Source organism: Chrysochloris asiatica, unplaced genomic scaffold (assembly GCF_000296735.1).
Source record: "Chrysochloris asiatica unplaced genomic scaffold, ChrAsi1.0 scaffold00011, whole genome shotgun sequence".
Taxonomy (NCBI): domain Eukaryota; kingdom Metazoa; phylum Chordata; class Mammalia; order Afrosoricida; family Chrysochloridae; genus Chrysochloris; species Chrysochloris asiatica.
The window spans coordinates 18,042,958-18,056,682 of record NW_006408529.1 but is presented as its reverse complement, the minus strand read 5'-3'; the positions used below and the strand labels follow the sequence as shown (position 1 = coordinate 18,056,682).

Below are 13,725 nucleotides of genomic sequence, written 5' to 3'. Positions count from 1 at the left end.
GGCACAAAAACAGATCAGAAATTAGGAAGTAGATGAAATACATGCTGAAAGTACTATTTGTTGTTGTTATTGTGAAGTGTTATCGAGTCGGTTCCAACCCATAGTGACCCTGCATAGGGTTTCCAAGGAGCAGCTAGTACACAACAAAATATAAAATTTGGCAAGAGACTAGAAAAAGCTAGACTATATCAGAAGTCAGAAAGAAGAAAGAAGAAAAATGCCACCAGATGTAGATCAACAATAGATCTTGTGTGTTCAGACCGCAATTAGGATAAATCTCATAATGAGTGGACTGTTTTTATTACTTTTTTCTTGTGAGACTGTTAATGAAGGCAAAATGATAGCTTGTTGACTTGGCTGTGAGCAAATTTAATGACAACTGAGTGATTTAAGACTAACTATCCTCACTCCCAGAGATAGTGGATTGTTGCACAAAACTCAAAATTAATTTAGAATTTAGGTCAACTTCAAGATGTGTTTGAGCTGCACTTTAATATAAAACAGGATGGTCCCTGCTAATACATTTCTGTAAACAAATACAGTTTGAAGCCTTACTATAAGGTCCTATTATCATGACATGTGTTAAAAAGAAGCAACTAATATTCTAAAACATTAAGTTTTAAATTATATACTTCTGACCTCATCAAAGAATTTGTCTATATATTAATATTAACATGTTTCTGTCTATCAGAACTTTGAAGGAGCAATCTAAATCTCTGAACAATTTCATGAAAAGGATTTATTTAAGGATTATTTTTCCTTGAAAAACATAAGAATCCTTTTTCACTAACATAGCCATGCCTAAAAGAAAAAAAGTTGGAAGAATAGTGCAAGGGTAATACCTGAAAAAGATGAATCCTTGTATGAGGCAAAAAACCTGAAAGCAAAACTCTCCCTGTGGTGAATACAAGGGTGATGTGGGCAGCATTTATAGGGAGACGGACATGTCCTCCACCATCACCCTGGTTTATGAATGGCTTCATCAGCGCTTCCTGGCAACACTATTAAATATGAAGTGTCAAGCGAGGTTCTTACAGAAGGTGACCTGGCCTAGTGCCAGGTGCCCAGCTGAGCCTGTGATGAGCCTCCAGGAGCTTTGTTGAATGAGGGATCAATGACATGCAGGTTATCAGACAGAATAATGAATAGAAGTGGGACAACTGCAAGCAAAATGAACCTGAGAAATGAGGACACTTAGAGTGAGCGTCCAACACTAGGGCCCAGTTGTAGAAAGCTAGGGAACGAGAGCAAAAGAAACTGACTTGGGAGGCATTGAATGGTAAGGACCATGCTCCATTTAAAGAAAAGCCTGTTTACTTCTAATTCCTCCCTGCCTTCAATGAAATGTGTGTTGCAGACCTGCTGTGCCCGGCTATGTTTGTCCTGGAAATGCCATGAAGAACAAAATCAACATGGGCTTTGATTTCATGCAGCTAGAGTTTGCCAGCAAGACAAATATTAATCATATAATTGCACAGATGTGATATTGAAATGTGTGTGTGGGGGTGGGGGTTGGCAGTGATGGTTAAGTGGCAGGATTAAAGGCTTTGATGCAGAAGACCCAGCTTAATTCTGAGCCAAACCACTTCACAACAGACAGGTGGAGGCTTGCATGTTGCTATGACGTTGAACAGGTTTCAGAGGAGCTTCCAGACTAAAACAGAAAAGGAAGAAAGACTTGGTATTCTAGTCTATAAAATCAGCCAATGAAAACCTTATGTGTCACAATTGATCATGGGATGGTGCAGGACTGGGTAACATTGCTTCTGTGGTGCATTGTGTTACCCCGCATTGGAGGCAATCTCAGCAGCAATGAAATATGATAAGTTGTACATAGAAGTGGCACATAATGCAAGAAAGTACACATTACGGATTGTCACCTACTCAGAAAGATCACCAAAGGTTTCCTGAAGAAGTGACATTGAGATACAATTAGAAGTGATAATAAGTTCCTGAAAGAGATGACAAAGACTATGTTGAGGACATGAATAAAAACAAAACCTCATTGCTCTGGAGTGGATTTCCGCTCTTAGTGATCTTATAGGACTGAATAGAATTGTGTCAAAGTGCTTCCAAAGCTGTCAATATTTATGTAAGCAGCCTGACACATCTTTCTTCTGCAGAACTTCTCTACCAGCTGCTGAGTACTTAACCACTGGGTCATCTGGACTACTTTGGAGGAGAAGGTATGTGGCATAGGTGAGGCTGGAGAAGCAGTGAGACAGATAATGTCATGCTTCAGAGACTACAGTAAGAATTGGGTCTTTAAGAGCATTGTTGTTGTTGTTGTTGTTATGTGCCGTGAGGATCCTTTAAATTGTTTTGAAGAAAAGTGATTGCATAATCAGATTTCTAATAAGAAAATACCACTCTGGACTGAGTAGATACATTTACCAAACCAAAGGCTTCACCCGTACAGCTGCAGTGTGGAAAACATAATCCTGGTATGAGAATGATGTCCCTTAGAGTTGTGCACAGCTTGAAGAACCTTATGTGCTCGTCTGGAAGAACAGTGGAAGCAGAGAAATGCATTATGACAAAACAGGACTTTTGAATAATGATTTTTTTTCACCCGTCCAATAGGGATTAACACTTGGCAAGTATCATCCAGTCCCAGAACTAATCCTCCCTGATTCTGTTTACTAAGACAGAAGCTGAGCTGAAAACCCCAACTGAGTACAAGACTAAATACCCATATTATATAAATAAGCTTTGGTTTAAGAAACAAAATATGCCAGTAGTTGACATTGTATGGGCTTGATGTTTCTGCACCTGGGGAGTCATTGCATATCTAAGATGATTGCTTTGATTTTTCTTTTTGGTTGCTTATATACAAAGTCTTTATTTGTTGACTTCTATGCCAACAGTTGCTTCAGAACATTTCTTTGACAGCAGCCCAAATTATGCCTGCTTAGCTGGGGGAAATTCCAACTTCATAAAAGATTTTTACAAGTTCTGAAGGTTCTGTCTAGGGCATTTGGGAAGCAGAAGGAGTGTTCTGGTAGAATTTATAAACAAAGCATTACCTAATTCCGTCCCAAGCTATGTTTATTTCTAGGTTCTTCAATTTAAAATGAATATATTCAGGCTGTGACAATGTGTAAATTTTCTGTCTTCTCTTATCCACAATAGCCTAAATTTACTGACCAAACTCCTAAAGGTACTTAATATTTCATGCTCAACATCATTATGAAGAGCATATATTTAATTGCCTGATCTTAATGTAAAGAAAACAAAAATCCTCACCACCAGACCAATAAACAACGTTCTTACCAATGGAGAAAATATTGAAGTTGTCAAGGACTTCATTCTTCTTGGATCAACTATGAACACTCATGGAAGCAACAGTCAGTAAAGCAAACCGATGTATTACATTAGGCAAATCTGTTGCACAAGACCTTTTGAAAGTGTTGAAGAGCAAAGATGTCAGCTTGAGGACTAAGGTGTGCCAGACCCAATCCATAATATTTTTAATAACCTCATATGCATGCGAAAGCTGGACAGTGACTAAGGAAGATGGTAGAAGAATTGATGCTTTTGAGTTATGATGTTGGAGGAGAATATTTAAAGTGTCATGGGCTGCCAAAAGGACCAATAGATTCATCTTGGAAGAAGTCCAGCCAGAGTGCTCCTTGGAGGCCAGGTTGGCCAAACTTCGTCTCTCATACTTTGGACAGATTGTCAGAATGGACCAGTCACTGGAAAGGGTATCATGTTTGCTAAGGTGGAGGGTCAGAGAAAAAGAGGAAGACCCCCAGCGAGATGGATTGGCCAAGTGACAGCATCGATGGACTCAAGCGAGGCAACAGTAGTGAGGTTGGCCCAGGATCGGGCAGTGTTTTGTTCTGCTGTGCATAGGGTTGCTATGCATAGTGCCGACTTGATGGCACCTAATAACAACAACAACAACAAGATACAAGAAAGTGTGCACTTACAATTATATAGATCATGGTCCTATCCTTGATTACTCAAAACAGGTAGGTAAAGAATTTGACACATGGCTATCAAAACTAAGCACATATAATTGATTTGCATTACAAATATAAATTCATTTTAGCTATTAGAGAAGCAGGATCCTTGGTGTGGCATTGTGTTATAATGCCCTGGACTGCAAGGTCGGTGGTTCAAGCTCATCAGCCACTCCTCGAAAACTCTATACAAGGTTGCTATGGGTTGGAACTAACTCAATGGCATTTAACAACAACAATATTACAGATATAAGAGTCCTAATGTGGGGTTGGCAGCCCATGGCACTTTCAATACTCTCCTCCAACACCATAACTCAAAAGCATCAAATCTTCTACAGTCTTCCTTATTCACTATCCAGCTTTCACATGCATATGAGGTTATTAAAAATATCATGGCTTGGGTCAGGCACACCTTAGTCCTCAAACTAACATCTTTGCTTTTCAACACTTTAAAAATGTCTTGTGCAGCAGATTTGCTTAATGCAATACGTCATGTGATTTCTTGACTACTGCTTCCATGAGTGTTGATAGTTGATCCAGGAAGAATGAAGTCCTTGACAACTTCAATCTTTTCTTCATTGATAAGAATGTTGTTTATTTGTCCAGTGGTGAGTATTTTTATTTTCTTTACATTGAGATGCAATCCATAGTGAAGGCTGTGTTCTTTGATCCTCATCAGTAAATATTTTAAGTCCTCTTCACTTTCAGCAAGCAAGGTTGTATCATCTGCATAACTCATGTTGTTAATGAGTTGTAATAGAACCAACAGATCTGTGTTGGAAAAAGTGCAGCCAGAGTGCTCCTTGGAGGCCAGGATGGCCAAACCTCGCTTCTCATACTTTGGACATATTGTCAGGAAGGACCAGTCCCTGGAGAATGATATCATGTGTGGTAAGGTAAAGGGTCAGAAAAAAAAAGAGGAAAACCCTTAGTAAGATGGATTGGCAAAGTGACAGCATCAATGGGCTCAAGCATGGCAACAATTGTGAGGTTGGCCCAGGATTGGGCAGTGTTTCGTTCTGTTGTATAGAGGGTTGCTATGAATTGGTACCAACTCGATGGCACCTAACAACAACAACAATAATATTATAGACTCCTAGTGTGGCATTGTAGAACAAGCACTGACTGTGAACCACATAGTAGTATTAAAATATAGTTGCTGTAGTTTATTCATAGATTAATAAAAATGAATAATGATTTTGAAGCACACTTCTCACTTTAATGAATTTCACTACTTATATCTACATCAGCCACACTAATAAATCAATATAAAGTAGGTTAAAATATGTGTTTGTTTACTGAATGGGTAGTTACACTGGTGCTTATTAAATAGAATTCTATTGATATACAAATCCGCAGTGAAATAGTAGCATGTTATCTCAATTGCTCAAGTATATTAGAAGTTGTTGTTAAGTGCCATCCAGTCAATTCTGACTCCTAGAGACACTGTAGAGGGTTTCTAAGGAGCAGCTGGTGATTTTGAACTTCGACCTTGGAGTTCAAACAGACTTTGAGGTCCAGTGATTATCCTACAGTTCCTGAATCCAGGAACTTCTGGTAATTCCCAGTCAATGTACTGTTGTAGCCATTTTGGATTATCTTTAGCAAAATTTTACTTGCATGTAATATTAATGATATTTTCAGTTGGGTCACCTTTATTTAGAATGAGCACAGATATGGATCTCTTCCAATCAGTTGACCAAGTAGCTCTCTTCCAAATTTCTTGGCATAGATGAGTGAATGCCTCCAGTGCAGCATCAGTTTCTTGAAATATTTCAATTTGTATTCCATCAATTCTCAGAGCCTTGTCCTTTGCTAATGCCTTCAGTGCACCTTGGACTTCTTCCTTCAGAACCATTGGCTCTTGATCTTATGCTATCTCTTGAAATGGCTGAATAGCAAACATTTCTTTGGGTACAGTGACTCTGTATATTCCTTCCATCTTCTGTTGATGCTTTCTGCATCATTGAATATTTTGTCCTTAGTATCCTTCAGTATTTCAAGTTGAAGCTTGAATTTTTTTCTTGACTTCTTTCAGCTTGACAAATACTGAGTGTGTTCGTCCCTTTTGGTTTTCTAACTCCAGGTCTTAGCACATTTCATTATAATGCTTTACTGTGCCTAATTGAACTATTAGGCACAGGTAACTAGGGCATAATATCATTTAATTTAACTCTCTGAAATGGTACTTTCATATTAACAATGTAGAAAAAGACAAAAATAACAATAAAATAACAATATCTAGCATGCTAATGTGGCACTGTAGGATAAGCACAAGGTTGGTTTGAACTGCAAGGCAGGTGATGCAAACTCACAAGTCTCTCCTCGGAAACCCAATGCAGGGTTGCTATGAGTCAGAACAGATTCCATGGCATACAACATCAACAGCAGCTATTGGGAAGGAGCCCTGATAGTGTAGTGGGTAACACATTTGGCTGCTTACTATAATGTCAGCAGTTTGAATCCACGAGCAGCTTCACAGGAGAGGGATGAGGCTTTGTTCTCCCATAAAGATTTGGAGCCTCAGAAGCCCTATACAGGGTCGCTATGAGTTGAAACCAACAGACTCAACAGTATACCCCCACCACCTATTTGAGAATCCCAAGTGCCATGGTGATTAAAGCACTCCACTGTTAATTGAAAGATCAGTGGCTCAAACACACTCATTGAGAGACAGATGTGACTTTTAAAAGACTTACAGCCTTAGAAATCTCATAAAGGGCAATGTTAGTCAGAATTGACTTGATGGCAGTGTGTTGTTGATATTTCTTTTGGTTTGTTTGTTTGTTTGTTTAACCATATATTGGGTTGTTTACTGTATACCTAACTGTGGGTTAATGCGCTAGACTGCAAAGCCATTTGAACTACAAGGTCAGCGGTTCAAACTCACCAGCTGCTCCTTGGAAAGCCTATATAGGGTAGCTTTGGGTCAGAACTAACTCAACGGCATTTCACAACAAGAACATGTGTTATTTTTGAAGCTCATGGCTCCATACAATAAACAATGGACTGCAAACCACAAGGTCTGTGGTTCAAGTCTGGCAGCCACTCTATTGGAACAAAATTAGGCTTTCTGCTCCTGCAAAGATTTAAAGTCTAGGAAACCCTATATATGGTCACTATGAGTGGGAATCAACTCAATATCACTTAACCACAACATATGTTATTTCATTTGAATGAAATCCTTAAAACTGTCGAATAAGTTGGTTACTAGTATCACCATTTTAGAAAAAATGGAAGTAATATGTCAGAAGATTTAACAACTTGAGTAAAATCAGATTGATAGTAATAAACAGGTAGAATTTGAATGCAGGATTTTCTGACACCCCATACTCTTGTTGTCGACTGCTATTCTATACTACTAGTGGTGATAGCTCTGACATCCCCTCTGCTATGGTTGAGGCATATAAAGAACAAGATTATCGGAATCAACTGCTGGAATGCATCATAAACTATCTTTACAGAGCTGGAAAGATGCTCTTTCTTCCAAGATGCCTAATTTAGTGTGCTGCATACAATAGTCTAGAATTCATTACTCATTATATGATGGACTTTGATATCCAAGTTGTGATGATTAAAGAGAAAAATATTAAAGTCAATTTTCTACTACTCATGGATGTAGATTTGTGCTGCCCCTGAGGAAGGAATTTTCTTTCCCATAAAGGCAAGATGCAATATATATCTTCTCATGAATCATGAACCTTCCAGATCTGCCTACATTCACCATCTGTACAATTTTGAACAGTTGGGCAATTATGTCGACTGACCCAATTTAATAAATTTAAGTAAAACTTGAGTTAGATATGCAATAGCTAGTCAAATGAACTAATTTAGTTTATCTTTTCAGACATTCTCTATTCCCATGTGCTCCTGGCATATAGTAAGACCTCAGTAAAAGTTGACTGTTATTTTTTTAATTATTATTTCAAAGTAATGGATGATAGAGCTGCAAAGACTTTTTATCAGTTAGGACACCATTACAGACATTTGAAAAGATTAGCTAATGAGTTGCTCAATTCATTAATGAAACAACTCAGCTATGCTTTTTCTTCCCTTAATAGCAGATCTTCTTACACTCCAAGGCACTATTTAAGCTATTTAAATAACTAATGAGATCATTATTGTTGTCAAAAAAGCCCAGCCTGAGCAGATATCTTTACCCATAAGCCTAAAGTATGTGTTTCAGTAGAACATATTATGTGCTTAATAAAAGCAAAAGAGAATCAGATAGTAGCAAAGAAACAGTGACACAACTTCTAGGTCCATACACTATTACAGGAATATTAAACCTAGTGTTAAATTTACTTAGTCAGACATGGATTTTAGCCAATTCAAGGTTTTATTTTTCTGTGATTTTCAAACTATATGAACACAATAGCACCCACTCAGAGATGGTGGCTGACAACCTGAACTGAATATGTCTGTGGCTCTCAACAGTCCTGCCAATAATCCAATCCATTTCTCCTGAAAGGATACTTTATGTATCCTTTGAATCTGCCATTCTAGGGCTTCAGCTCATAATTTTCCATTTCAGTTACCTTGAGAATCACCCAAGTTGTAACAATTCAGGTCTGTTCCTGTTTCTCTTTGCCAGACAGGACAGAACCAGTTCGAATCCACTCAAAGCCCTGCTTAAAGGACAAGTGCAAATTGTCTGCAGAGTCCTGATGTGGCACTGTGGGATAAAGCGCTGGATCTGAAGTCAGTTTGAACCTCAAGGTTGGTGGTTCAAATTCACTGCCTCTCATCGGAAACACGACACAGGGTCACTATGAGTCAGAACTGACTCCAAGGCACTTAACAACAAGAAACCCTGAAAGACCCTGATTTATCTGGGAGTTGATGTTTGCAAAGAGTACTACTCAGGGACAATTTTACTTCAGAAATTCCTAATGAAAGAGTAATGGCTTACAGAAAGGCTATTGTTATAACCCTTTTTTTTACCCAGAACAAAGAGCAGTTAGAATGTAAATGTATTTAAAACACAATGCAGCCAACTTTTAATATCAGAACAGCAAGTGTTTTTAAACGGTCAACCATTTCACCTCCAATCTGTTTTGACTAAGTGCAGCAGAGTATTAAAATCACTACAGCTTGATATCAGGATGACTCAAAACTCAGATATATTTAAGTTAATCTTTATTATACCTAAGGGGGAGGGGAAACATATTTTACCAGTTTATTTATCTTTTTTTTTAGAATTTCTTTTTCTCCTTGAGAATATTCACAGCAGAACACATGCCAATTCAACATATACAATTCAGTAACATTAATTAGATTCTTTAAGTCATGTAACCATTCTTAAACCCATTGTGCTCATTGTTCTCCCACCATTAGTATAAACTCACTGCCCTCTAGGCTTTATAGCCAATCTTTTGACTTTCTACTGTTAATGGGATCCCATATTGTTGTTGTTGCTTAGTGCCATCTAGTGGATTCTGAAGGAGCCAGAGTGGTGGGTTTGAATTACCAACCTCGTGGTTAGTAATCCAGTGCTTACCTACAGCATCACACCATATCTCATAATTGTTGTTGTTGTTATGTGGTGTCAAGTCGGTTACGACTCATAGTGAACCTGTATGGAGTTTCCAAGTAGCAGCTGGTGAGTTTGAACTTCTGACTTTACAGTTCAAACTGACACAGTCTGGTATTTATCCTACAGAACCACAACAGGACTCCATATTCCATATAATAGATCTTAAAAAGAGCATAATGTTCAAGACTGACATTCTTTATTACTTTAGCAGAACTATTGTTTGGATTTAAAAAGACTTCATTCCGAGGATATTTTTGATTCATCCAATCTCCATGGCTTCAGAAAGTTTGAATTTCATGAGAATTTGAAATTTTGTTCTACATTTTCCCCCTTTTCAGCAGGATTTTTCTATAGAACTTTGATTAAAATGTTTCGTAATGGTAGTGGGTACCATCCAGGTCTGGCCTCACGGCAAAAGAGACAGTTGTGCATGGAAGCAATTGGCCTCACATTACAGTTCTCCCTCCTTTTCCTGACTCCATATAATCATATTACAAATCATCTTAATTCCTTCAAAGAACAATGATTTTTATAAAAGGTAGCCAGTTGTGAATATTTTACATCATGCTTGAATGTTCACCCTCAGAGAACATGCCTCAGATGTAAGTATCAAGAAGGACAGTGTGATTAACCGTAAACCTTATATAATGTAAATTTTCCTTATTTTTCCATATTTTGTCTATTCACAGAGTAAAATGAAATATTATTATTAAATGTTCTTGGAATCTTAAAAGTGACATAAACTTATAAGACATTATTATGTGTGACCGTGAACATTTAAAATAACCCAAACAATATTCCGTGATATAGGATAAAAATGAAATGTTGGAATAGGAAAAACTGGAAGTGGCACAAGTATGTGAAGTGTCAGCTTCAGGAAGCCCCATTTCTTCAGGGTTTCCTTGGAACGAATTTTGGGTCCCCTGAATCTTGCTGTTGTATTTGTCTAAATTTTTCTCTGTGGTCAGATATGCTGGGGAGATGATAATATTTTCAAAAAGCTATGGCCTGGTGGAGGAAATGTTTATTTTTTCTATTTTGTAGAAAAGATATGAAGAGCTATATCAAGTGAAGAAAATTCAAATTACACAAAACCATAAAAATAATTTACTCTTGTGAGTTATTTGGATGGTTCCTGGTGTGGCACTGTCGGATAAGCACTGAACTGCTAACCACCAGGTCAGCTGTTCAAACCCAGCCACTCCTGGGAAATGCTATACAGGGTTGCTATGAGTCAGAAACGACTCGATGACACTTTACAACAACAGTAATTTGGGAGCTGTAACATGAGCTCTCAATAAGGTACCATTTTATAAACTTTAAAACCAATAACTGGTTTGCTGTTTTATATACATTAAATTGGCACAAATTATTATTATAGATTTGGAAATGTGGAAACATCTAATAAATTTGAATACTTGTATATCCCCAAAACTTCCAATTTCACTCCTAGATAAATAAATGCTTGCTTGCCTATGTGTACTTACAGACAACCACAACGATTCTGTGGTATCATTGTTCATAATGGAATAAAGCTGTTGATAATCAAACTCATCGATGAAGAAACAAATCCATATATTGATAGAGTTTGCATAGTCAAATAAGATTATACAGAAATAGAATGAACTCCTGTTACATGGAATAAAATGAAACACTCTGAAAAGTATCATATTCAGTGCAAAGAACAATTTTCAGTAGACCTCATAAAGGCCAGAAGACAAAAAAAAAATGAAAACAAAAAAGTAAAGAATGTATTATTAAAGAAACATAAGGAGCCATGGCAGCATAGTGAATTATGGGTTGGGCTGTTAACCACAGGCTCAGCAGTTTGAATCCAATAGCTGCTCTGCAGGTGAAAGATGATGCTTTCTGCTTATGTAATGATTTGCAGTCTCAGAAACCCTAAACAAGATTGCCGTAAGTCAGTCCTGACTGGACAGCACACAACCACCACCATATAATCATATATATAATTGTGACAACACTTTAAAAGACTTTTTAAAAGAGGTCATGATAAACATTGTGAGGTCACTGGCGATTTCTGTGCAATAATTTTCACCTTCCCTGTAGGATATCTGGGTTTCATTCTTGGACAATGCAATTGTCGCTTGTCTGTCAGAGAGGCAGGTGTGTTGCTATGATGCTGACCAGGTTTCAATGGAAATTCCAAGTTAAGATGAACTAGGAAGAAAAACCTGGAAATCTACTTCTCAAACTCAGCCAATAGAAAAACCTGTGCATCACAATGGTCTGGTCTGCAACCAATTATGGTGACAGTGCAGTATCCATAGTATTTCATTTCCTTGTGCTTGGGGTTGCCATGAGCCGGGCCTGTACCATGTCAGCTAACAACAACAACAGCAACAATAATTGTACACAGAAAATTATTTACATCTAAAAGAGAAATTGAAGGCTGTTGGTTATGCAGTGATAAGCAATAACAGTGAAAAAAAAATTTTGGGATGAAGAAAACATCCACGAGTAGATTCAAGGTACCTATTTTTAGAAGGAGAATTAGTTGTTCATTTGATTATTATGATTAATAATAGGTAATAGAACTCCCTATCATCTTTTGTCCATGTCAAATATTACACAATTGTTTTCAAGAGTCAGTATTAAGACATTATTTCTTCACCTAAACAAATGACCTTGATGAAAGTCCATTTATTAAGCAATTACAGCAACACTTGTTTCCAAATAACAGCACCAAGCAGAGAAAGACCAGATTAGAAGTCATAAGACTTATGTCAAAACCCATTTCATTCACTTACTAGCTCTGTGAATTTGGATGAGTTCAAAAGACTTGTCTGAGTCCAAGTTTCCTATCTGTAAAATATAGATTAAAAATAAATCTTGTCCCGTCAATTTCACAAGTCAATTACAAAAAGATTTTTCCTAATCTTAGTCTGGACACTGCTTTGAAACCTGCCATTGGGGGTAAACATGCTGGTATTTAAAATACCTTTGCCATAGTTTGCAGCATCACAGTAACATGCAAGCCCCCAAAGTATAGAAAACTCACAGACAAGTTGTAGGTTTTCAAATGAGTTATGATTAAGGATAATATGAGTAAAAAATATACTTGTAGCAAATATAAAAGATAAAAAATATATATTTTAAATCCTTAAAATTTAATTTGAAAACCAAGACGTGAAAACTAAGACCTGAATGAGTAAGTGATAGAGGTTCTGAAGAGAAACTCACAGTCCAATTAAGATTTAGGTCACATGAATAAATTCACACATAATTAAGGAAGTGAAAATAAAATCAACAATGAACGCAAATGCATAAGTGAGTGTCTACAAGTATGAAGTATCTGGATCCTCCCTAAAGACTTGAAGGCATTATCAACATTATTGGACTATTTGTTAAAATGATTACTTGTATAATTACACATGCAATTGTTGGCCTAGTAGATTCATGTGTAAAATTATTTAATTTGTAATGTCATGTCCAAAAATTTATCCTAATGCAAAGAAATTTTATATATATCTATATCTATATCTATATATATAATTTATAATATATATATATTTGAAGTGTATATATACATTTATATATATATGTATGGGTTTCAAAATGTTCCTGAAAAATTGCATTATCTTTCAATTCCATTTTTCCAGGAACTTTTCAGATCCTTCTTAAGTGTCTGGGTGTCTACGTATATAAAATATAGCCACTCATTAGAATAAAAAAAAGTAACAATAATACTATAAGTAAACTACATTATTTTCTCACAATTAAATCTGAATTTCATGTTTAAAATTATGTTCACCATGGCACTACATTTTAGGTATGTAAGAGTGTGTGTTTTTATGTATGTGTGTTCAACATGTTGCTGATAGGATTTAAATTGTAGCTGTAATAAAAATAGCTGTGTGGTTTTAAAAAACAATTTGAGAAGGAGAAGGAAAAATACTGGAATAAAGTATTTCATTTAATGGAAAAAAAAGTGATTTAAAAATTGCTTGGTATGAGGATGCTATTATGGTGTTACTAAGTAAATGTCATTGTCCAAATGATATTGTAAAATTTGGATTTGCAGAATTATAGACATAGAAAGGATGGCAAATACGAGCAACTTCTGCAAAGAGCAGCATCTGAAAGTCATAGTGTCTTACATAAAGGAAAAGTTTCTTCCCTCAAAAGGTAATGCTTATGTTGCTGGTGGGACTGCAAAATGGTCCAACCTCTCTGGAAAGCAATATGGCGTTTCCTCAG

At 36.7% G+C, this 13,725-nt stretch overlaps 1 pseudogene; it reads left to right on the top strand.

The window, feature by feature from the left end:
- The first annotated feature begins 944 nt into the window (after nt 1-944).
- Nucleotides 945-13,725, top strand: part of LOC102842284 — a 39,622-nt pseudogene continuing 26,841 nt past the window's right edge.